The 26,011-nt window shown below is 41.5% G+C and overlaps 1 protein-coding gene across 5 annotated transcripts in view; it reads right to left on the bottom strand.

Annotated features, from left to right (window-relative positions):
• GTDC1 (glycosyltransferase like domain containing 1) overlaps positions 1-26,011 on the bottom strand; it is a 427,297-nt gene that overhangs the window by 388,650 nt on the left and 12,636 nt on the right. The window contains exon 1 of one of the 5 annotated variants that reach the window (XM_055145869.1): positions 2,437-2,510. The exons of the other annotated variants lie outside the window; for them this stretch is intronic. The gene's annotated coding sequence lies outside the window, so the exon portion shown is untranslated. Of the gene's footprint in view, positions 1-2,436; positions 2,511-26,011 lie in introns of those variants that run through there. 5 annotated transcript variants of the gene reach the window in all.

The raw sequence follows: 26,011 nt of genomic DNA, 5'->3' as shown, positions 1-26,011 counted from the left end.
CACTCTCCTGCCTAAGCTCTGAGTACCAGAATCAAACCAACCATTTCATATCTGAAGATGTATGATGAACACTCAGGGATTTCCATGCTGTTAGAAAGCAGATACTGGGCCAAAGAAATAGTACAGGAGGTAAGGAGCTTTCCTTTCTGTAGCCAACCGGGAGGGAGAGAAAGGGAGGAAGGGAGGGAGGGAGGAAGAATCAAACAAACAGATCACAAAGAAACAGTCTGAATCTAATTCCCCAATAACGGTCTATACAATTACCATATTTTGTATCACAGCCTTCTTGGAGGATCTGATTAAAAACTAACAATAATCTCCATACGAATGCCACTTAAATGTACACAAATTGAAGATCTTTACATTCTAATTAGGAGAGGGTATTTTATTTTATGGGGGGAGAAGGGGGTGACAGTAACACACCAACACAATACCTGGAGGTGCTCAGGGTTTACTCCAGGCTCTGTGCTCAGGGATTATGTGAATCCAACCCAGGTTGGCCACAAGTAAGGTAAATGTCCTTCACCAGCTGTACTATTATTCCAGGTCTGGGAGCAAATATTTTAGAGAATTTCCTAACTGTCCAATGAACTTTGGTTTACCTAATTCTGTAGCACTGTAGCACTGTCATCCTGATGTTCATCGATTTGCTCGAGCGGGCACCAGTAAAGTCTCCATTGTGAGACTTGTTACTGTTTTTGGCATATGAATATGCCACGAGTAGCTTGCCAGGCTCTGCCGTGCGGGCGGGATATTCTCGGTAGCTTGCCAGGTTCTCTGAGATGGATGGAGGAATCAAACCCGGGTCGGCCGTGTGCAAGGCAAATGCCCTACTTTCTGTGCTATCTTCTCCAAAATTCCCTGGGAGTGTTTCCAGATGCTAAATTTGTCTCCTCATTTCCCCCATTTCTAAATATAAACTACATCCACAGGGTATAAAGTGCTGGGCCTTTTTTTTTTTCTTAGTAAACTCATGATTCTCTTGCAAATCAGACAGTAATTTGCATTAGTCTGTATCTGTTTTTCACCCAGAAGTGCCCAGGGGCTACTCCTTGGGCTGCTACTGGGGAATGCAAGGTTCAAAGGGTCCCAGGCTCTGGCCACAAACCCTGAGTTCCAGGCCTTGGAGATTCCTTGGAGCTACCTACCTGGGTCACCCCACTCTCTACTATTTTAACCCATTTTACTGTCTTCACTGGAATGTGAGCTCCCTAAGGCAAGAAACGATGTTAAGCATCTTTCTACAACTCCAGCAAGTGGTATAGTACCTCATGTAAAGGAAATGTACATTTAATATCTGCCCATAAGCTTGGTGGGGGCGGGAGTAACTTTTAAAACAAGTGAATGAATGGGTAGGAAGCAGAGAGTACGGGAATAAGAGTGCTTCTTTTCACCAATTTGTCTACTTTTGCAAGTATCTAAAATGTTCCAAGTGCTGATGAAGGGGAAATTATCCAGACAATGGACCAGAGACTTGACAGTATACATTCATACATTTTGTCCATTTCATCAGTAACACACAGAAAGTGTCTTAAAACAATCTAGAGTTGTTCAAGGCAGCAGTGATTTATGGGTCCTCGCCAAAGTTTTTCATGAAAAAAAGAAGTGTGGAAATGAAGCGAGATTGGGAAAGAAAGAGGACACTGCCAGCTGAAATATTCGGCAGGAGCTGATCAGTCAGAATGGCCTGCTATTCAGAAGATGCAGATACCAAATGGGAAAAATGAATGCTTAAGCATCCTCAAAACTCTATCAAAAAGTTTATTATCTTAAAACGTAGAGGGGCCAGAGGGATAGTAAAGCAGGTAGGGCATTTGCCTTGTACTCAGCCGACCCGGGTTCAATCCCTGGCATCCCATATGGTCCCCAGAGAACTGCCAAGAATAATTCCAGAGTGCAGAGCCAGGAATAACCCCTGAGCATCACTGGATGCGACCCAAAAATCAAAACAAACAACAACAACAAAACATAGGTAGTATAGGACCAAGAGATAGTACCTCAGGTAGGGCACTTGTCTTACACATGGCTGACCCATGTTTGACCTCCAGCATCACCTCCAGCTGTGACCTCAGAATACAGAGTCAGGAATAGCCCTGAGCACCATCAGGTTTGGCCCCCAAATAAAAATAATTGCTTTTAATTGGCAGAATAGAAGTTGGGTATATTGTGGAGATGATGTCCCTGGCCTATTAAATCATCAGCATCCATGCCCCTTGGGATAGTCCTGGAGCCACCGAGCAACACCAGATATGGTGCTGGTGCCCTGGTGACCCCTAGCACTGCATCCTTGGACCCTAATGAATCACTGACCTGATCAGCTAACAATCACCAGCAACAACCCAAGGATTCCCAACCACCACTTGCTGTCACCCACTCCCCAAAATAAAGCACAGATAATAGGGGCTGGAGAGGTATTAGAGGGACTAAGGGACTTGCCTTGCATGTGAAAGACCCTGGTCCGAGCCCAGCATCACATAGGATCTCCCCCGAGCACCACCAAGAGTGATCACTGAGGAAGATCAGGAAGAAAGAGCAGTAAGTCACCAGGTATGGCACAAACTCCCCCCTCATCCCTGACATACATGCAACAAGCAGAATTTGAAGATAATTATCTATCTCAATAGAAATACAAAAATATTGTTCAAGTGATAGAGACCATGTCTCATGTTTACAAAGCCCAGGGTGCAACCCAGCATCTCAAGCCCTTTCCATCCAGCTGAGTCCGAGTTCTCAGCACCACCAGGTATAGCCCCAATTTCAGCCCAAGCCTCATCTTCAGATATGCATGAGGAAACCCCATTCCCTGGCCTGGCAGCCTCTCCGCATGCAGCCTCAATTCCAGCATTCACAGGACTCCACTGCCCCGAATTCAGTGCTCTCCAATGCCCACTTCCTCCCACACCAGATCACCTTCTTTTATTACCTGCTTTCAGACACTCACCATCCTGTTCGAGAGAGCAGAGACCCCTGTGTTCCGTTCCCCCACTCCATCCCCAGGGCCTGTCTCAGCGCCCGCATGTTGTAAGCACTCAATAAATATTTGTTGAATGGATGAATGAATACAACATTCCCTATGAACTTAGCATTTTCATAAATTATGATCTAAACTGAATACAAGTCAACTTGCCAAAATATAACCAAGCTATTTCTTTATCACAAGTGATTAAACTACCTCCCCGGAGGCCAAGGACAATAAGAAAATAGTTAGCTCGCTCCCAAGGCAATATTTTTATACTTGTTTTATTATGAAAATATAACACATTTTCAATAACTTTTGGCTTCACAATACACAAAAGAAATTTATTTCCCAGAACTCTTTTAAGATTCTGACAAGCCAAATGATTCTCAAGTCAAACTGTGGGCTATTAAGCTGAAAGAATATATTGTGTGACTGTGAAGTTTAATGAGGACATTTAGGTAATGAAGATGCAGTGAGAGCTTCAGGATGGACGGACAACCATTGGGTCATAGAAAATATTTCCAAGTGTGTATTTGAAGAAAGATCTGAGGATGTCCAGGATTAGAATACTTCATGTTGTTAAGAAATACTGGATTGATTAGTAAGTTTTTCTCTCTTACAAAAGGTAACTAGAATCATCCCATTGATCAAAGCAATTTCTTTTATATGTTTGCTCATTTTTAAAATCTTCACAAAATATGCTAAACTAACAAAAAAACAAGAGATAAATTATGTTGAACACTCAGAAATCACAAATGTATCTATGAGCACAGGGCCATTGACAGTCAGTGTTTTATTACATGCAATAAGATCCAATATTTAATATTACATTTTTGAGGGAAAAAAATACAATATTCAAAGGGCAAGAAAGAAAAACAAATGAACCTACATCAAGTGTATCCTTATAGGTAATATACAAATATTTGAAATCCTAAATAAATAAATCCAATGAAACAAAAGATTAGTTTTTAGGACTCTATTTATATTTAAAAACTACTGCCCACTGGGGCTGGAGAGATAGCACAGCGGGTAGGGCGTTTGCCTTGCATGCAGCCAACTTGAGTTCGATTCCCAGCATCCCTGAGCACCTCCAGGAGTAATTCCTGAGTGCATGAGCCAGGAGTAAGCCCTGTGCAACTCCAGGTGTAACCCAAAAAGAAAAAAAAAAAAACTTACTGCCCACTACCAAAGCCAGGTATGAGACCCACTGGCAGAACACACACATGACTGTGTGTATGAGACATCAGGTTCAATCACCACTATCAGAGGAGGGGAAATACACTTCCAACTTATTCAGAATTCTGTATTATCTGATTATCTGAATCCAAGCCAGAACTGTACTGTGTTGAAACCCCTTCGGTTCAACCCTGCTTCTTATAACCTTTAGCTTTAATTTTAGACAGAACATAACCTCTGGCCCAGACCTATACTGTCAGCCACTTCACTGACTCTCGTTAATGCCAATCCTAGACCTCATCCCTCTTCAGAAACAAAACACACTAAAGAAATGAGGAAGGGAAGCCCTCAGACTGAGGAATAAACTACAAGGTTTTTTAATGAAGTATTCAGAATTTATCTTGGGGAGGTCTGAATGCACCAAAAACTTAACCTAACAACTAGCACTGTCGCACTGTGGTCTCGTTTCTCATCTATTTGCTTGAGCAGGCACCAGTAATGTCTCCATTGTGAGACTCGTTGTTCCTGTTTTTGGCATATCAAATACACCACGGGGAGCTTGCCAGGCTCTGCCATGTGGGTGGGATACTCTCAGTAGCTTGCCAGGATCTCCGAGAGGGATGGAGGAATCAATCCCGGGTCGACTGTGTGCAAGGCAATCGCCCTACCCGCTGTGCTATCACTCAGGTCCACCCAACAAACTAAAGTTTAAAAAAGTAATTTAATTAAAAACATCACAACTCTAAAATCCCTTTAACTTTTTCTTTCTAGTTTAGTTTGGCCATGTCTGCTGCCTGTGGAACTAGTTTCCTTTACTTTTTTTAGGGTAAAAATTTCCAAATGTAAGGGACAGGGAGCTTGTTCAAAGGGCCGTAGCCCTTGTTCTGCTTTCATGCCTGAAGCTCTGCATGTGGGTCCCCAGGGCACCCTGGCAATGGAAGCCATGCAGCCCCCCACACACCACTAGGTGTGGCACACACAAAAGGGGGAGAGATCACATCTACACAGCAGTAAAGAGAATTTAACAGGCCACATAACCTATGTGGATCAATTATCTTCCCTCTGTCCATTTCGTTTCATCCAAAGGGAATCTATTCTTCCCTGATACAGCAGTGCACTGAATTGAGATGCTCTTCTAGTGAGCTCGTTTCTCTTGTTCCTTTTGGCCTGTGTCCAGAGCTTGCTCCTGGTTTGCTCTGGACTCACTCCTGGAGATGCTTGGGGGATCATACGGGGTGCAGGGGCTCAAACCCGGGTAGGCTGCTGAGCCAGGCACGCAGCTGAACTGCTGTATTGTCTCTATAGGGTGGCCTACATGTCAACCGTGCAGAAATGATGAATTTTGTACAAAACTTTTATTTTTGTCTAAATAGTCTCTTAAAGCCATCCCGAAATAAAACAATCTCTTCCCCACTCAGGAAATCCACGTGCTTTTCTGTTCCCTCCTAAGCAACAGAAAGCCCTAAGGTCACTTTCCCTTTCCCCCTTCCTGAACTGCTATTGTTGCTGCTGTTGTGAAGACCAGGGGTCAGCCACGTGCCCCGGGTTGTCACACTGACACAGTTGGTTGTGGGTGCTGCAGGGATAGCATTTTTTTTATTTTCAATATATTTTTTTAAATCATTGTGAGATACACAGTTACAAAGTTGTTCATGATCGGGTTTCAGTAAAAAGAAGTGCCACTGCCCATCCACTCACTAGCGTACATTTCCCACTACTAATGTCCCCAACTTCCCTCCCACAAGCCAGCACCCTCATCCCTATCCCCACCCCAGCCTGCCTATGTGGCAGGCACTTTCCCCCTCCCCCACCCCTCCTCCTCTCCCTCCCTCTCTTCCCCTCTCCCTCTTCTCTCCCTTTGTCCTTCTGGGCATCATGTTTACAGTACAGGTACTGACAGGTTATCATGTGTATCCCTTTACCTACTCTCAGCATTCAACTCTTGTTTCAACTCAATACAGTGATCATTTCCCACTATCACTGTCATAATGCTCTTCTCCATACTAACTACCCTCATCTACTGTGGCGAGCTTCCAAGAGCAGATCAGTCCTCCCTGGGGATGGCACATTTTAATTGATGTATTCACACACTTGGGTGTGTTGCACCTGGGATCTCACACCGTGCTGTGATGCCTGGAATTACACATGGATTACAAAGGACGGTGCCACCAGGATGATACTGGGCATGTGGGCTTGAGCAGGGATCAAACTCCAACATCATGCCCACCAGACAAAAGCTCTGCCTCTGAGCTACACCTCCAGGACACCAATGACCACTTAAAATGGTCTTTGATGTTTAAAATGACTAGTCCTAGAGAGATGACAGGGAGATCTGAATAGGGACAATACTGTTGTTAGCAACAATCATGCAAACATTTCATCAATGCTCAATTCCTCAGTTCAGTCACAGTATTGTGATGATGAAGGAAAAAATCTGACTCTTTACATCAACAAGCATGAAATACTAGGAATAAACTCATCATTTTCTAACGGCTCATTCCCACTCTATTCCTCAACAAAGCATATATGAATCTATACTGTGGCCAAATGTTACTAACCGGTAAAAGATATGAGGTGCTTATTATATTACTATGTACATGTCTCCATAGTTTTTTTTAATTTTTCAAAACTAAGACTAGATCCAAAAACCACATTCAAATGACAATCAAACTCCAAAGTACATTGAGCAGTAAATCTTGAGGCCAGGCAGATAGTCCAGTAAGTAAGGCATTTATTTTGCACACGGTCAACTCAAGTTAAATGCCCAGGGCTCAGTGCCCCAGGTCCTACCAGGAGTGATTCCTGAGCGGACAGGTGTGGTGCAAATAAGAAAAAGTAAATCTTAACGTTCTTCATTTAACCTACAAGGAACCAACCAAGAAATTTTCTTCTCCCCAAGAAATTTTCTCTTCCACCACCTTTCTGTATTTTTTTAATCCGTAGGACCAAGGCTGAGATTATAGAGCTGGGGCTACAGGGCGGTGATTGTTCCTTGTTTCAACACTTTCTCTCTGGAACTGATGTTTTCTACCACGGTGGAAGTCTCCAACTGCAGTTACCCCAGGGGCAGCCCATTCCCAATACCACCTCATTGCCTTATCACTGGCAGTGTACCCCAAACACCTTACTGTTGAAACTCCTTGCCCCAGCAGAAACCTTTTGGGCAAGATTTCCTTACAAGTCCATGAAGATTCTGGGATACATACACCTTTGACCTGGCAGGAGACAGAAGTGGGAAAGGCTGCACAAACCCAGGGGCTGTCACAGAACAGGGGTGAGTCAAGTATCCGCTTCTTGTGATCCACCCAACAGCAAGATCAAAGTGATCCAGTGGAAACTCCTTGCAGCAGGCTTGATGAAAGTTCAGACACTCCAGAGAAAATTCCCCAGATCCAATGTAGCCCCTTGAACATATCCTTTGTGTGAGTAAAGAAATTCAAAATCATACAACCAGTCTTTCATAAGCTGTAGTGCTTGCTTATGACATGTAAATATTCACTGAACACTGACAAAGAAATCTCATCTAGACCACAGATAAGACAGTGTCACCAGCTTAAGGAAGATAATAACTGAAACTCTGAATAAGAGACAGACTGTTCAAAGCACTAACTCTATTTCTTTTTCCAAATATTATAAATTTTCACTCTGAAGCACTTTTATTTACATAGCATTTAATCTGACCATCTGTTTACTGAAGGCCAATATATTGGGGGGAGTAGGGAAAAGAAAAATAATTGACTTTTTTTCCATTAAAGGCGATGCCAATTTTTAATCTTTATTAAAAAATAATTAATTTGAATAATAAAGTGATTCCAACAAACTGTTCTTATAGTTCATTTATCATTACACAATATACTGCAGCTATGAAACATAATAAATAACACATATTGTTTAAAAAATTAACAAATGATATATTTTCTTGGCAGTAGCTCTTTCCTAAGTAGCAAATGCAAAGATACACACATCAATACCTGAAGTCATGAAAGCAATGGATCCACCTAATTAACACAGGGACAGATACAAGATGAATCCTGAAAGATTGGTTAATGCCACATCCAGGGGATATGTAACCTGCAAAGCCTTCAATTTTAAAGATTATTTATGTAAATAATCAATAAATATTCAAGGGCTGAAGAGACAGTACAAGGTTAAGTGTCTGACTTACACGTGGCTGACCCTTACTGAATCCCCAGCGCTATATTGTCCCCTAAACCCCACAGAGCTAGAAGGTCTGAGCACCACTGGGTGTAACCCAAAACACACAAACAAAAAAAAATTAATATAATATATTTGGAGTTCTTTTTTTTTTTATGATGAGTTCTATGCTAGTTAGACAACAGGGGAGGATCAAAGATCCGTAAAGCAACCAAATGGGCTTATGATTCTGTTAGAGGATTTAACAAATATTCTAAGGACAGCTAACACCTTTATAACAAAAACACCACCATAAAGCAAAATTCTGAAAGTAAAAGGTAAAGACCTCTCAACAAAGGAAACAGAATTACCAAAGCAAAAAGACACAGGCATAAGAATGTTGACCAAGATACTGACTCATTTGGTAGATAAAAACTATTTGGTAACTAAAGTTAGAAAAATCTGGGGCTGGAGCGATATTACAGTGGTAAGGTGTTTGCCTTGCACTCGACCAACCCAGGTTCGATTCCCAGCATCCCATATGGTCCCCTGAGCACCGCCAGGAGTAATTCCTGAGTGCACAAGCCAGAAGTAACTCCTGTGCATCGCTGGGTGTGACCCAAAAAAGCAAAGGGAAAAAAAAAACACACAAAGTTAGAAAAATCAGACAGAAGATTAATTGGAGAACCCTGTCAGTACCAAAATTAGATATAAAAACTTCCTTTTAAGGTCAACAAGGACCAAAAAAAAAAGGAAGAGTCAGGATGGTAAAGAGGAGGGAATCCAAGGAAGAACAATAATGAGAATTGGTCTCAATGGAAACAAAACACTGGAGCACCAAAAAATAAGGTTCAACTCTTTTTTTTAAGTTAATACAGTTGGATATGCAAATAAAAATTTTTTTCTTTCAAGTCCTTTATTTCTTCTTAAATTCCAACCCTTGAAAAACGGAGTAAAAGCTTTTCTAATGCTGACTTTGACGGAATGCACAGCCCCTGATCTGTCCCTCTTTCAGTAGAATCAGCCAGAAAACTGCATAGGAGACAGACAATACTTCTCAAATACTGGGCAATATGGGAGTACAAAACTATGATCCCCAAGGAATGTGGGCCCAAAGGGTGTGCCCCTTGGCTACTCCAGTTTTCTGCCCAAACAAGCTCTGGAATAAGGTACACAGAGATAAAACATGTATGGCAATCTAGCCGAAGGAGATGTAACAGATGTCGGAGGATTAGTCTGTCTGAAGAACTTAAATTTATAAGGATATATTACTGAAAAAAAGAAGCCATGTCAATTTTTTTCTAATCAATATTATATTGATAATATAATATTATCTACCAAATAAATCTACCAAAGAACTCATAGGAGACAGCAATCACCAGAACACTACTCAAAGGTGACAGAGATCTAAATTATATAGAGTAGAGAGACTTTACAGCACAACTAGAAGTGCCACCTTCAGCACCACTTAAGAATCAGACAAGAATAAGCTCCAGAATAAAAGGTTACGCAACAACAATTCTTACAAAGCATGAAAACCCGAGGAGTCAAAGGGGTTATGCATGATTCAGTCTCCAAGCACAATAAGAGCAACTAAAAAGATGTGAGTCTAGGCTGGAGAGATAGTACAGCGGGTAGGGTGGGAAACTTTCCTCCCTGACACCCCATATGGCTCTGAGCCCCACCAGGAGTGATCCCTGAGTGCAGAGTCAAGAGTAAGCTCTGAGCACGCTGGGTGTGGCCCAGAAACAAAGAAAAACCAAACAAAAAAGGATGTGCAAGCACTATGACCAGGTGGACCCTCTGAGCCAGAAGAGGAGGAAGCAAAAATACTCACAAATCCTTACAGAAACTGGAAAAGAATAGGTGAGTCAGTACTTTATACATTTTTTTAATTATTTCTCCTTTGATTACGGAATTGGGAGCTCCTTATGCAATGTAGGTCTACGTCCCTTCAGAAATAGATGCCTTCTCTTTTATCATAATAAGGAAATTTTCTTTTTGAGAGTGTTCTAGTCATAAAAGGGTGTTGGATTCTGTCATATGATTTTTCTATCTAATGAGCTCATCATTATCTTGATGCTAAAATCTGACAAGGTCGTTTTATCAACCCTCCTCTAGTTTGGTCAGCTGAGGCTGCCATAATGTAGTATCAATGGCAGAAATTTCTTTCTCATGATTCTGCAAGCTGGAAAGTTGAGATCAAGATAACGGAGGCCAGAGCTGTTGTTCAGTGTCAGAGCAGATGTTTTGAATATATGAGGTCCTGAATTCAGTCCTCAGCAACCACTGTCACTGTCACTGTCATCCCGTTGCTCATCAATTTGCTCAAGCGGGCACCAGTAATGTCTCCATTGTGAGACTTGTTTCTGTTTTTGGCATATCGAATATGCCACTGGGAGCTTGCCAGGCTCTGCCATGTGGGCGGGATACTCTCCGTAGCTTGCTGGGCTCTCCAAGAGGGATGGAGGAATCGAACCCAGGTTGGCTGTATTCAAGGCAAACACCCTACTCACTGTGCTATCACTCCAGCCCAACCAAACAAAACAAAATTTAAAAAATGATCAAGATGATGGCTAATTTAGTTAACCCAGTAAGAGTCCAGTTCCTGCTCTACGGATACCTAAGTTGTGTGTGCTCATGGAGCAGCCTGAACAAGCCAATGAGTTCTGCTTTCTTCTTCATTGAAATGGGCTCTAATGCCTATATGGGGGCCTCACCCAAACCGACTCATCTTGCAAAGGTAATACTTTCAAATAACTATCACATCAGTTAGGGATGTGACTCAGCAGCAACAGACCAAGTACCTCACATATCTGAGGCCCTAGGTTTGATCCCTGACACCATTAAAAAAGACCATCACATCAGAAGCTACACCTTCAACATACACACTTTAAGCAGACACATTCAAACCATAATTACCTCTCAAAAAATTATATGTCCCAGAAACAGATCTACAAATCATTAACAAAACATCAACAGATCTGGGGCCGGAGCGATAGCACAGCGGGTAGGGCGTTTGCCTTGCACGCGGCTGACCCGGGTTCGATCCCCAGCATCCCATATGGTCCCCTAAGCACCGCCAGGAGTAATTCCTGAGTGCAAAGCCAGGAGTAACCCCTGAGCATCGCTGGGTGTGACCCAAAAAGCAAAAAAAAAAAAAAATCAACAGATCAGGAATTGGGAGAAAGTACAGAGATTAACGTGCATTCCTAGAGCATATGTTACTGAGCTTAACTTACAGCATCCCATGATCCCCCAAGCATTACAGGGTCCAACCCTAATGGCCCAAACCTTACTGTTGCCCTGATACAGGTTTTCTGGGTGCAACCCTAATGCCCAAGCATTGCTTGAAAAACAAACGCAAAATCAAACAAAATCAAGTCAAAACCAGCATCTAAAAATGTAATGCATGATACTGAGGCCAAAGAGAGAGCAAAGTAGGTAGGCCATTTGTCTTGCATGTGGCTGACCTGAATTTGATCCCCAGCACCAACATATGGACCCGGAGCTAGCCAGGAGTGATCCCTGAAGACAAAGCCATGAGTAAGCCCTGAGCACAGAGTCAGGAGTAACCCCTGAGCACTGCCAGGCATGGCCCCAAAACTAACACATACACAACAAAGGAATGCATAATGTAAACATGTAAACATGGTTTACCAAAGAAATACAAAGGCTCATTTAGGAACTAAACTCTAATCAATGAATTTATCATATTAATAAACTTAGAGAAACCAAATAAGTTTTTCCATAGAGAAGAGATATGATAAAATTCGACATTAATTTATAACAAAAGCTTTCAGATACTGAGAAGTAAAGGAAACTTGCTCTACCCGACAAAGGGCATCTGTCAGAATCTTACAGCTGATGCTATACAAAAAAGCTGGTCTGAAAGCTTTCTCCTCGGCACCAGAAATAAGGCACAAGCGTTTATTCTTATCATTTCCATCTAACACTGCAGAGATCAAGGATATGATTACAGCACCTGCCTTGTATTTGTGAGTTTTTAATTAGACACACACACACAGACACAGACACACACACACACACACACACACACACAAACTGTATTAAAGGTCCAGTCACTGCATAAAAAATAAAAAACATACAGTTTGAAAAAGAAAATGCTCAATTTTATTTGTAATTAACATAATCATTTACATAAGGCATTGTGAGGGTTTCGCCGAAAAAAGGCAAAGTCAGTGGATGAATAGGGAAGCAGATTACAACTTCAACATACAAACATCAAGTTTACTTTATCATATTGCAATGATCAGTTTATTTTTTAAATAGTACCTAATAGTATCCAAAATATAATCCATATCCTATTCACTTAGAAAAAAATTAACAAAAGATATTAGAAAACAGTACAATGAAAACTCCAAACCTTGCTGAAACTAAAAATTAAATGGTTGCAATATGCCAAGTCTGTGGATTGGAATAACTCGATATTGTTTAGAAATTAATCTTCCACAAATTGATCTATAAATTTGATGCAATGCCAATCAGAATCCCCCTGGGTGCTTGGTATAAATGTACAAGCCTAGTTTATGATTAATATGGAAGAGGAAAGAACTTAGAGGGTCTAACCAATGTCAAAAAAGAACAAAGTTAAAAACTTAAATCACTGATTTCAAGACATAGTGTTAGCATGACAGACACAGATAAGTTAAATATAGCACAGTCTAGGAAAAGAATCAGATATATATGGCTAATTGATGTTTAACAATGCTTTCATGACAAAAAAAAAAAAAGAAAGAAAAAACCAGGTTGGATTTTTTTCCAACAACAGTCACTAAAAAATTAGATAAGGAGAATAAAAAATGAATCTGACCCTTACCAAACTGGCTATACAAAATAAAATTCAAAAATAAATGCAAAATCAGAGATCTAATGCCAAGGCTAAAACTGTTTTGTGTTTTTTTTTTAATTAGGGAATAGGAGAAAATCTTCACACTTTGGAGAGAATTGAAGCTTACTAGAAGCGAAAAAGAAGGCAGGTGAGAAAAGAAGGGGAAGGAGAGGATTTAAAGGAAGAGTGGGAAGAAGAGGAGAGGCAGAAAGAAGAAAGGAAAGAAAGAGATTGCAGGGGGAGGGAATGAAGGGGGGCACAGACAAAATCAGGAAAATTATGATAAACTGGACTCATCCGACAGGACCACCAAAGATGGAGCAGTATCATACAGATGCAGATGGAGTAACTTAGAAGGCTTTTGAGAGTACTATGACAGCCAGCAAACAATGAAATTATGAATTGTAGGATAACAAGATTGGACTTATGTTTTAACTATACTTATTTTGGCTACTATACTATAAAACCAGAGACTATAACCAAGCTCCCAGAAAAGAGCGATGCAGTCTCTTGCCCCCGCACCTGGCTGTCTTCACCAGGGACCCTTGGAGGGGATGGTTTGCATTTCCCTACCCCCCCGCCCCCACCAGCAGAGCCTCGATAGTTAAGCACCTCTGGAACCCAACCACGGCCATGCTCAGGACACTCTCCACAAGTTCAGACGAGCTTCATGCATGGGGGGAACTTATGGAGGAACACAGGTGTGAGGGACCTGGAGCCGAGATCTCCAAGGCTGCTTGGATCTGTGCCTCTTCCACCCAGATGCCCCATTTTCCAGTAGCTAGGCAGTCATGTCCAGAGACTGGCCCCAGCGCCTGTAATCCCATCAACAGCCAACACCCAGAGACTATACAACCTGGCAAGCTACCCGTGGCGTATTCGATATGCCAAAAACAGTAACGATAGGTCTCATTCCCTGACCCTGAAAGAGCCTCCAATCGTTGGAAAAGACGAGTGAGGAGAGGATGCTAAAATCTCAGGGCTGAGTGTAATAGAGACATTACTGGTGCCTGCTCGAGTAAATCAATGAACAATGTGATGACAGTGATACAGTGATACTAAGACTATCCTTAGGTATGAAGTTAAAGATTGAGGATTATAAGAGAAAGCTGAGCAACCAATCAGGAGATGCTAGTAAGAGATGCGAATGGTTTGAACCACACAGAAGTGAAGTGATAAGAAGTAGTAGATGCAGATTCCATATGTATTTCAAGAGCAGAGTTAACATGAACTCCTGACAGTTGAGGTGTAGACAGGAGAGGGGTCAGGGTGTGGGTCATAGCAGTGTCTCTCCATGAGGGCTATAGCACTCCCACAGGGGGCACGCATCAGCCAAGTGGCTAGTAACAGCCTCCAGTGCAAATGAGAGGTACTGTTTTGCTTTAGAAATGGTAGCTGAGAGTTCTACATCATTAATCATTAATCAGGGAGATGCAAATTAAAACAACAATGAGGTATCACTTTACACCACAGAAACTGACACGCATCAAAAAAAAAATAAAATAAGAACGAACAGTGCTGATGCAGATGAGGGGAGAAAGGAATCCCATTCACTGTTGGTGGGAATACTGACTAGTCCAGGCTTTTTGGGAAACAATTTGGGCATTCCTCAAAAACTAAAAATTGAGCTTCCATATGACCCAGCAATACCACTTCTTGGAATATACCTCCGGGCTGCGAAAACACACAGCAGAAATGACATCTGCACTGGTATGCTCACTGCAGCACTGTTCACAATAGCAAGAATCTGGAAACTACCTGAATGCCCAAGAACAGGTGACTGGTTAAAGAAACTATGGTACATCTACACAATGGAATACTATGCAGATGTTAGAAAAAAATGAAGTCACTTATAAATAAATGGACAGGAAGAGTATCATGCTCAGTGAAATAAGTCAGAAAGAGAAGGACAGACATAGAATGACTACACCCATTTGTGGGATATAGAAAGTGGAAGGAAGGAAGGAAGGAAGGAAGGAAGGAAGGAAGGAAGGAAGGAAGGAAGGAAGGAAGGAAGGAAGGAAGGAAGGAAGGAAGGAAGGAAGGAAGGAAGGAAATATAACAAGAGACTAACACCAAAGGACAGAAGAAACAAGAGTCAGGATGAATGGCCCATCTGCTTCAAGGGCTGGGGAAGAGGGTACTTGAGACAAAGAAGGGACCTTATGATGATAATGGTTGAGAGATTGTGCTGGATGAAAGATGTGTGCTGAAAGTGGACAAACACCCAAACATGATGGCCTCTCAGTATTTATATTGCAAACCAAATGCCCAAAAGGAGAGAGGGGGGGTGGGAGTGGAGAGAGAGAGAGAGAGAGAGAGAGAGAGAGAGAGAGAGAGAGAGAGAGAGAGAGAGAGAGAGGAAACATGCCTGCCATGGCTGGGGGAGGGGAGTGGCACAGGAATTCAGGGGATATTTGTGGTGGGAAATGCACAGTGTGGAGGGATGGGTCTTAGAACATTGTATGACTGAAAATCATGAAAGCTTTGCAACTGTATCTCACAGGGACACGGTGATTCAATGAAAAATAAAAATTAAACAATTTTTTAAAATTTAAATAAAACCTGGTAGCTCTCCTGGATTATGGCTGTAATACAAGCAGATGGGGTGCTTGCCTTGCACCACGATGGGCAAGGGTCAATGCCCGGCGCCCAATATGGGCCTCCAAGACCACCAGGAATGATCTCTAAGTGCAATACAGAAGTATCTGAGCACTGCCAGGTACAGCAAGGAAGGAAGGAAAGGAGGGAGGGAGGGAGGGAGGGAGGGAGGGAGGGAGGGAGGGAGGGAGGGAGGGAGGGAGGGAGGGAGGGAGGGAGGGAGGGAGGAGCTCTGCAAAGACTATAGTGCTAGTAGAGGGGTTAGGACATCTGCTTGCTGGCCCAATACCAGGCATCAACTGGGGGTGGTCACAGAGGCCCTTTGAACACCTCTGGGGCAGCCCAAGTATTCCCCAGCACCACAGGACCAAGCAGTATATTCTTAGGCTCTCAAGCCAAGCTGCAGCCAGGACAGTCAAGAATCACCGGGAGAGAGTCTCGGGCTTCCTGGCCACAACTTGGGAGCCCCCAGAAAGGCAAACTTACAAGACAGGACTGTGTGATCTTTTTTCCTGTGAATAGGGCAGCAATAGGCCAGATTGTCTGGGGCTTGATAACATTACATGAGGAACTCAGACAGAAAAACTCACACTGGGAAGACTAAAGATGAAGATAGTTTGGTGAAAAAGATCAACTGAACCAGGAGGTTGGCTCCCCGGCTTGGAAGCCAGCCTCACATGCTGGGGAAAAGGAGCTCAGATAGAGAGAAGGGAACACCAGGTAAAGTGTGGTTCGAGGACCCTCTGGGTATGGGAAATGCACACTGAAAGTAGACTATAGAGCAAACACGATGGCCACTCAATACCTCTATTGCAAACCACAACACCCAAAAGGAGAGAGAGAGAACAAAAGGGAATAACTGCCACAGAGGTGGGGTTGGGGGATGAGATGGGGGGGTGGGAGGGATACTGGGATCATCAGTGGTGGAGAATGGGCACTGGTGGAGGGATGGGTAATCGAGCATTGTATGACTGAAACACAAGCAAGAAAAATTGTAAGTCTGAAACTGTACCTCACGGTGATTCACTAATGAAAAATAAAAAATTTTAATAAAAGACCAACTGAGTTTTGAGCAATTGAAACGGAAATACCTTCAAATATTCACATGCGGTGTCATGAGACAACCGGACATGTGTCTGGAGTTGAGAAAATACATCTTATAAATGAAAGGTGTGATGCATTTTATACAAAACAAATCACCGGGTAAGATGCATAGGTGACTTTGTGTGTATGTGTATGTGTTTGTGTGTGCACGCACGTGCCTTTTAAGAAATAATCCATAACTTTAACTTAATTTAATACATTAGAGCCTCAGCACTAATGGATTGTTTCTGTGTTTTCTGATTTACATAAATCCATAAAGTCTGCTAGGCACTTCACACCTTTATTTTTACTTTCACATCTGAAGTACAGCAATATGGATAGATAAGGTGTGTATTTAAGATAACAACGTGAACAGACACATTCCTGGAGCTATAGCTATTTAAAAGTGACACTAACATCAAGATACTCATTCTTATTCTGGGAAGGCTTTAAAAAACAATCACTTGTTAGGAAACTAATTGCACTGCCAAATGCTTCCTAGGATATATAAAGTCATTGTCTCCTCTACATTTTACTGTTTTAAATCAAGGAAAGTAATGGACTTTGTGATTAGACTTACAAGTTTGGTTTTGATGCTTATAATCATACAGGTTCTAAAGTGAGTAACATTTTCATACGACACTTCATAAAGGAAAGACACTTGTGAATTATTAAAGAAATGCAAAAATGACTTGTAAAAATCCCAAACTTCAGGGTTACAGAGAGCTCAAAGGCTAAGAGCATGTGCCCAACATGCCTGAGGTCCGAGACCCCAAGTTTGATCACTGGAACCACAGCTCATCCCTCCCCACCTGAGTACTGATAGCCCTGTTGTCCTCCGGAGAATCTCCACGATGGCCCTTCAGGCTTGAGCACTGAACTGCCAATACATCACCCAGGAAAGTGTCGTTAGGAGTGGCACCTGGGCTGAGTACTGCTTGGAAGGTGACCCCTCCACCCCACACACACATCAAAAAAAAAAAAAAAGCCCCGAACTTCAACCAGAATGGTATTGGCAAGCATGCTTAACTGGTGACTAAAATTACTAACCACTGTTTTGCACATATACCCCTTCCTTTCCTTTGTTCATTTCTGATGCTGCTGCAATGACTATCCTGGTTACAGTACCCCAGAGACCACAACTTAATGCTGTGGAACTGAGGGTCCCAAACAGCATGCCACTGGGATACTTCTAAATACGTGTGGTAAGTGTTAGGGATCAAACTTAAGACATTACAGTCAAAAGGCAAGCATTTTTGTCTCTAAACTATTTCCAGACACCTTGAATCCATTCTTTTTTTTTTTCAGGTTTTTTAAAATTACTTATTTTATTGAATCACCATGTGGAATGTTACAAAATTCTCAGGCTTATGTCTCAGTTATATAATGCTCGAACACCCGTCCCTTCACCAGTGCCTATATTCCACCACCAAACACCCCAGTATATCTCCCACCCCCCCGACCCCCTACCCCCACCTGCATAGCTGATAAATTTCACTTCATTTTCTCTTTACCTTGATTACATTCCATATTTCAACACAGAAATCACTATTGTTGTTGGAGTTTCCCCAAAAAAAAACAGCCCTGCTTCATATCTTGATGACAAGATATGAAGTCGAAGCAGCGTCGCGCCTGCCATATTATGAGGGCTATTAAATAGCAGGTATGAACTTGGTGGCTAAAGAAGGAGAAAAAAAAAAGACTTATGAACTTGAAACAGCAGGATGCGTGGGCATTCTCGGGCCAGGGGACGATACAGGGGCATGTTTTGGTGAGATTCAACCCGGGTGGCCACACTTTTGTGCAGCCGCTCTGAGGCTGATCGACCACAATCCGGAGGCCAGCTAGACTACTTCTGGTCCCAGAAACTGCTTGCAGCCATGTCTCTAGACTGTGAACTGAGCCATACGCCCACGCCAGCCAAGGAGAGGAAAGATCCTTCTTTCTAGGTTTCTTTTTCCCTTTTCAGGGAGAAGTGGTATGGCATCCGCCATATTATGAGGACTATTAAGCAGGTGTGAATCCATTCTTTAAAAAGTTAAATGTTTCCTTTTTCACTGTGAACAAGCATTACCACTTCCCAGCTTTCTATCCATTCCCAATTCCTGATTATTCCTGATTCCTGATTATTCCTCTTACCTTTGCCTCAGTTGGTACCTTCTCTTTTGTCAAGGCACAAGTCAGTCTCCCCCAGAAAAGCTGTCCTGAACCCCATTGTGTCATGTCTTTCCACATTCCTAACACGTCTACAGTTCTCATGGTTCCACTTCAACATGAGACAGCATCAACAGCATCTATGTGTCCTACCATGGATTAAGCTTAACACTCAACAGCAAAAGTTCCTGAAGAGAGGAAAATCTTAGTGATCTTTTTCTTCCTTAAAATGCACAGTATTATATGTAACATGCTGTAGGTTTGTTCAACTAAATTAAAATCCCATTAAACTAAGAAAACAATAGACTGAACTAAACAGGAGATAATCACTAATATCAGCACTCTGAGTATACTCTTCTGAAGCTCAGTTCCCCATCTCTGTCTGCATCATCGGGATACACTCTAATGCTTCTTACTTTCAAAGACTCCAAAATACCAGTGAAGCCCAAATAAAATTTCAGTTCCCTATCCTATTCAGCTAGCACCCAGAACCCTATTTCCATGTCATACCAACCGAAGATCCACCATTTTTCCTGGCCCCCAACATTCTTCCTAGTTATCACCTTTACCATCTCCCTTACATTCTGATTCTTGTAGATCAGGACAGTCATAGGAAAAGGGACAAATATCTGAATCACTGGGGATACAGGATGGCCATGAAGCAAAACAATCCAGTTATCTGCGCAATTACAGAGAGCACACTGTCTCGGTACAAATGGGTGCTATATTTGGGGGGGTTATAGCAGGAAGACAGTAAATTACAAGAAAGAAGAGTAGCCCTTTCACCAAACTGGCATGTGGTGAAATGCTGGCAGACTGACCTCTATCCCCTCCCACACACCAAATGTGCCATCACTGAGCAAGCGGCTCATCTCACAAGACCTACTAAAGTGAGCTCAAGCTTCACTCTTACCTACCGCCCTCTCATTCAGCACGGCTCTGATCTCTCTAGTCCCTCCAGAAACGAGTTTGGAATCGCTGCTTGAGGGCCTTGAAACTCTAGGAAATCATCTAAAAGGTGTCAATTGCTCTATCAGTCCCCAACCAGAGTCCCTGCAGCATCACAGGCTACAGTTCTGGAGACCCCTGGGCACTGGAGGACGTGGCCCTGGACACCCGGAGCGATGCGAGCTATACCCAGGAGCAATCTCAGGCATCACACGGCCTGAGCTGTGCCACATTCTTAAGCAGTTGGCCTGCTGGTTCGGTGGCTGAGCACTGTGGGAGGGCCCTGGGTTCGTAGCACTAGTTGAGAGGCCTATCTCCTCCCCCAATTAAAAAAAGATTTTTCAGTTCATTAAACATTTGGAAAATGTGTTACATTTGAATCTACACTTCAGCAGGGATATCCAAATCCTGGGCTGAGAACTAAAGGTTCTCTTGGGAAGAAGTCAGGGATTCCTCTCTGCTAGATGAACAATTCATCACCCGAGTGACACTTATGGCCTTCCTTTTTCTAAGTTATATGAAGAAAGTGGGTGCTGCTGCACCCTATTCTCTTTTACTGAGTTTCACAACCCTCTTTAGGATGTGAAATACTTATTATCCTTTGTTTTCAGCTTTGAGCCGAAACCCTGAGAGTTCTAGTTATCCAGTTATCTAATTTCTAGTGTGTTACTCCTAGATAACATCACTGCTTCCTTATTAATAGGGATCTTTCATAAAATAAAGATTTACCCAAAAAGAAAAGAAAAAGAAGGGAGAGCTACTAATTAAACACATCAAAAAAAAAGGGATGAAGGAAAAATCTACATCTTCTCAAATTTTACTTTAGAAGACTACTGTTATCTTACTTAACACACGCACATGTATTTTTTAACTTCTAGATGATGCAAGAATAGCAAGTTAATGTAAGAAGTAATCCGTTTCCAAAAGCAGAATTACTTGAAAATAATCATAACAAATTTTAGTCTATGGCAATTCTAAAACACAAATCCAAGTCTAAGGTGTTTATCCACTGTCAAAAGGAAATGGATAATTTTAGCCTACAGAAACATCCATAAGGGTTCAGAGAATCAATGGGAAGAATAAACATGGCTTTCCTTGGAAGGTCACAACAAAAAATATGCAGTCGTTTGTGATGAACATAAAATAGGAACAATCTAAACTTAAGGAACGCGACTCTCCCACCTACCCAGTCTTTTTCTATGTGCAATCTTTGAGACCCTTACTACTGCTCTCTCAGTGAAACTTATTCTTTTTTTTTTTTTTTTTGCTTTTTGGGTCACACCCGGCGATGCACAGGGGTTACTCCTGGCTCATGCACTCAGGAATTACTCCTGGCGGTGCTCAGGGGACCATATGGGATGCTGAGAATCGAACCCAGGTCGGCCGCGTGCAAGGCAAAACGCCCTCCCCGCTGTGCTACTGCTCCATCCCCCGAAACTTATTCTTAAATCACTTTTCCTGACTTATTGCTCCAAGAATATCACACAATCCCTTGCCTCTTAAATAGTCCTTATTACTTCATATCCTTTTCATCCAAAAGCTTTCCCTACAAACTGTTTTTTTCATATGGTCCAGTAAGTTTCTTAAATATTTTAAATGTTTTCTAACATTTTGAGCTCGACAATCTTTTCTTGGCTTCATTACGGCAACAATCATCTTTTCCTGTCTTCATGTCTCCAGACCCTTTACCAAAGCACCAAATACTTGCGACACTGTCAGTGCTTAAGTTTTGAATTACTCCACTCCTCCCATGAATGGCATAACCAAAGATCCTGTATCATTTTACTCCATACCCAACACACGTAACTGGGTAATTAGATCTTAAAGCATGAACGCAGAGTTATCTTCTCCATTTCAATAAACAGCTACTAAAGCCCTGATACTACCCAGGAACGGAATGTGTCCTTTCCAAGAAGATACTTTGTTCAGGCTATATATGTCTACTTACATAGCCTGTGAACATTTATAGTTTTCATTTTAATGCATCTCATGACATTTACAATTTATCATTCCTTTATTCTCAAACTGTTTTAGTAATTCATCACATCATCACTGTCATCACTGCAGTCCCATTGCTCATCAATTTGCTCAAGTGGGCACCAGTAACATTTCCATTGTGAGACTTGTTGTTACTGTTTTTGGCAGATCGAAAACGCCACAGGGAGCTTGCCAGGCTCTGCCATGTGGGTAGGATACTCTCGGTAGCTTGTCAGGCCCTCTGAGAGGGAGGAATGGAACCCGGGTCAGCCGTGTGCAAGGCAAACGCCCTACCCGCTGTGCTGTCGCTCCAGCCTGTTTTAGTAGTTACCTTTGATGATATCCAATTTGCCTTACTATGAAAGTTCATCATCCACCTCTCATATGGATTTTGCATGATGGTATCACTTGCCCATGATATAGCAATATAATACTACACTAAGAATAACCGACTGAATTGTTGAAAGAATTCCAAATTGATACAGCATTTGCAAATTTATCTCACTGCTTTCCAAAGAGAGCCCACTTTACTTCTATACCACCAATGTGAAAGCATTCATACCAAGTCATTAATCTTAAAATTTTCCCAAGGTCCAGGGATATAGCTCAGTCCCAGAGCATAAGTGTATGCTTCACTTATATGAAGCCCTGGATCCAATCCCTGACATCTTCCCCAGTCAAAATATATGTGTATATATATATATGTATTTAAAAATCTTCCCATTTCGATCACTTGTCTCTCACTGGGAGAAAACAGGTCTCTACACAAAATGAAGCAAAAGCTACTTACTGTAAGACTAATTCTACAAGGCTTGATTTTACCGCTTGGCTTCTAATTTCTTCATCAGAAATCTGGGGTGATTGTATGTTTTTAAAGTTGTGGAAAGAGTTTAAAAATAATGCATAGAAAATGTACATCAGAGGGGCCAGAGATATGGCTCTAGTAGTGGAACACAGGCTCATATGTGATGTGGAAGGTCTGAGATTCTACCCTCAGTACTGAACACGACCCCCAAAGCACCCCTAAATCGGACAATAAATCTGACAGGCTCCAAACACCACCAGTGTGGCCCTTGTTGCCCCTTGCACCAAAAGTCCTGAGAACTAAACCATCATGCATGAACTTCCAGGTCAAAAACCATCCTGGGAATGCCCCCAACCCATGCCAAGCACCACCAGGAAAGATTTTAATAGTACATCAGAGTAAACCATTAAATTATGCTGATATACTAACTCAGTACCTTGTCACTACAAAAATACTGATTTTATTACTATCACAAGAATAATCTTACTCTCCCTCCTTATATTCTACTGTTTTCCTACAACCTGGGGTACACCGAGCTCAGGGGAAGGGAAGATGGGAATGACCCACCGGGCTGTGGCACTCTGCTAAAGTGAAAAGTCCTGTAGGCTTATTGCACCTTTCTCCGTAAGATTTTTTTTGAAATCTGTAAAAATCAGGTCCCTTCTTCCTCATGTGCTACAAATATCATGACTAAGTAGGTAATGTGTAAAGCATAGTCACAATGACCAAGAAAACGTAACTGTTATGAATTCTCAAGACCTTATAAACTCAAGTTTTGTTACCTCAGAAAGTAATTCACGAAAATTAGCTGATTCTTTGGACCACTAGATACAAGCTAAATTTAAGCACTTGAATCTTCCTCTCCAGATTGTCTTCTAAGTTATGTATTAAGTCCATCTGAAAAGTTAGCAGTTTTTTTGCAACGCTGTTCTCAAATTCAAGAGAAAACTCTATCCTTCCTATAATGAACTAAATTTTCTTAATAAATTTCAATAGTTGGTAAATTAAAAGTAGCTATATCAAGCTCCATCTATAAACTGCATTCAAAAAATGTCTACATTAGAGATAAAGCTGACCACTGCAACCTACAAAGTTCTCTCTCATGTAAAAGATTTTCAGACCACAATTGCAGATTTGAATGGACTATCAATGATAAATCCATGTATTTCTTATTAAAAAAATACCTTAACTTCTGGGACCAGGGAGATATCACAGGAGTAAAGGCACTTGCCTTGCACACTGCTAGCCCTGTTCGATCCCCAAAAGTGTGTGCATTATGTTCCCTGAGCATACAGCCTCGAGTAAACCTTGAGCACTGCTGGGTGTAGTCCCAAAACAAAAAACAAGAAAATGAAGATAAAAACATGTTTGATACTTTATTTAAACACACCCAAAATCATAAGTCTTTCCCAAAGTACCTTACAGCTGGAAGCGGCAAAGTTTTTCAAATATTAACTGTAGTATCCCTGAATACAATCCATTGGGTAATTTAATTATGGCACAATAAACACATTTTAAAGAACACTTTATTTCAAAATACCTGAGTTCTAGGATCTAATCTGTAAGAATATCCTTTTCAGTCTATTTCAAAAAAGCTCAAGGCATTTAAATGCTGTAACACACCTATCTCTCAGTTAGTTACAGGCACTGCCTCAATGAAAAAAATAACTTAAAAACCATGAAATGAAATCAATTCCACAGAAAGCTACGCTATGACTCTGATCCTAATCTGACTTGTAAATGAGATGTGTGTAACTTCCACTCTCCAGCCCACAGTTCTTTTTCCCGGCAGGACGGCTGTGTTAGCTGCCCTGCACTCGGGCCGGACCCGCGCAGAAGCAGTGGCACTGAAAAACAGAACAGCGTATGCCTTGAATAAAGATTTCAAGGTATTCGAGAGGGAATCTGTTGGTAGATGCGTTGCGTGAATTTTATAAAATATGATGTCTTATACCCTGGGCTTCCAGAGTTTCTGTTGAATGTTAAGATGAAAATATAGCAAAGACTCACAGAAGAAAAAACTTGATCTAATTTTAAGAGAACCCATTCACCTCATTTCCCAGAACAGCTTTCAAATCCTATATAATTGGTACAAATAGATGTATACCAAAAGCAGAGAACCCTAACCAAATAAAATAATGATTTGGTTCGCAGAATATTTGATGTTTTATTCAGTTTTCTCATGACTTTATACACAGACGTACCCAGGTTTATTTTCAATTCACACAAGGTTGCTAGACCATTTTAAGTAAATTTAGTTAACAGAGATAAAGTTATTAATTTAACTCAACTATCCTATGCACGTTACTACTGTACAATATGATTTTATAATTTTTATAACATGAGTTCAAGAGCCTACACAAAAGGATGTTTTTCTAAAAAAAAAAAAATCTGAGTTCAGCAGCTCTTCGCAAATAGAAATACTTTTTTAAAAACACTCTAGGGGAGCAAAATTTCAAGTTTTCTCCAAAGTGTTCTGTATGAAAAATCATGGTCCTTAACCTTTTTCTTTAGATTAAACAGATGATCTTCTTTATTGTATATCTCAAAAATATGAGAATCCAATATTTAAAAGTGATAACTAATATAAGTTACATAAACAAGATTTTTAATGTTTGGTTACCAAAACAACTGAATGCTAATTCACACATTCCCCACATTAAGATTAAATTTATTTCAAACACCCACCCCACCCAGACCAGAAGGGAAAAAAAAGGATTTTTATTTAGTCATGAAGTCCTCGGAATCATAATACAGCATGGTGCCATATTGGTGTCACTCTCTGTCAGTCATCCAAAGAATCTGCCAGCCTTCTTTTTCAACTTCTTTGTCTACTAGTGCATCACTGGACGCAGCGGGCAGCTCACCCAGACCATTTCAGTAACGGATTTTGGCTCTCTGTGCATAACAGGCGAAAAATCTTTACGGAGTATCCAGTTTGTCTTAGAGCTGAGAGATTGGAACCTGCTGCAGATGTCACATCTAAATTCTTGAATGGGTTTTTATCATCAGTGTCACCTATAAAACAAGACAGTGTCACCAACAGCATTGTCCTAGAGAACATCTATTTCAGTAACACTAAGCTTTTGGCATCTTAACTGACAGTCATTTACCGCCCAAATCAGGGGTCAGCAAACCAGAGTTTCCAGGGCCCAAACACAGCCCACTGCCTGTTCTTACAAGGCCACAGTCCGAGAGTAGATTTCATAATTTAAAATGGCTCAAAATATTTTTAAAAGACTATTGTTTGGTGTCAAGTGAACATATATGAAATTCAAAGTTCTCATAAATAGGGCTTTATAGTTACTCATTCTCTTACACA

Source organism: Sorex araneus, chromosome 1 (assembly GCF_027595985.1).
Source record: "Sorex araneus isolate mSorAra2 chromosome 1, mSorAra2.pri, whole genome shotgun sequence".
NCBI classification, from domain to species: Eukaryota; Metazoa; Chordata; class Mammalia; order Eulipotyphla; family Soricidae; genus Sorex; species Sorex araneus.
This window is presented reverse-complemented; position numbering and strand designations above follow the sequence as displayed.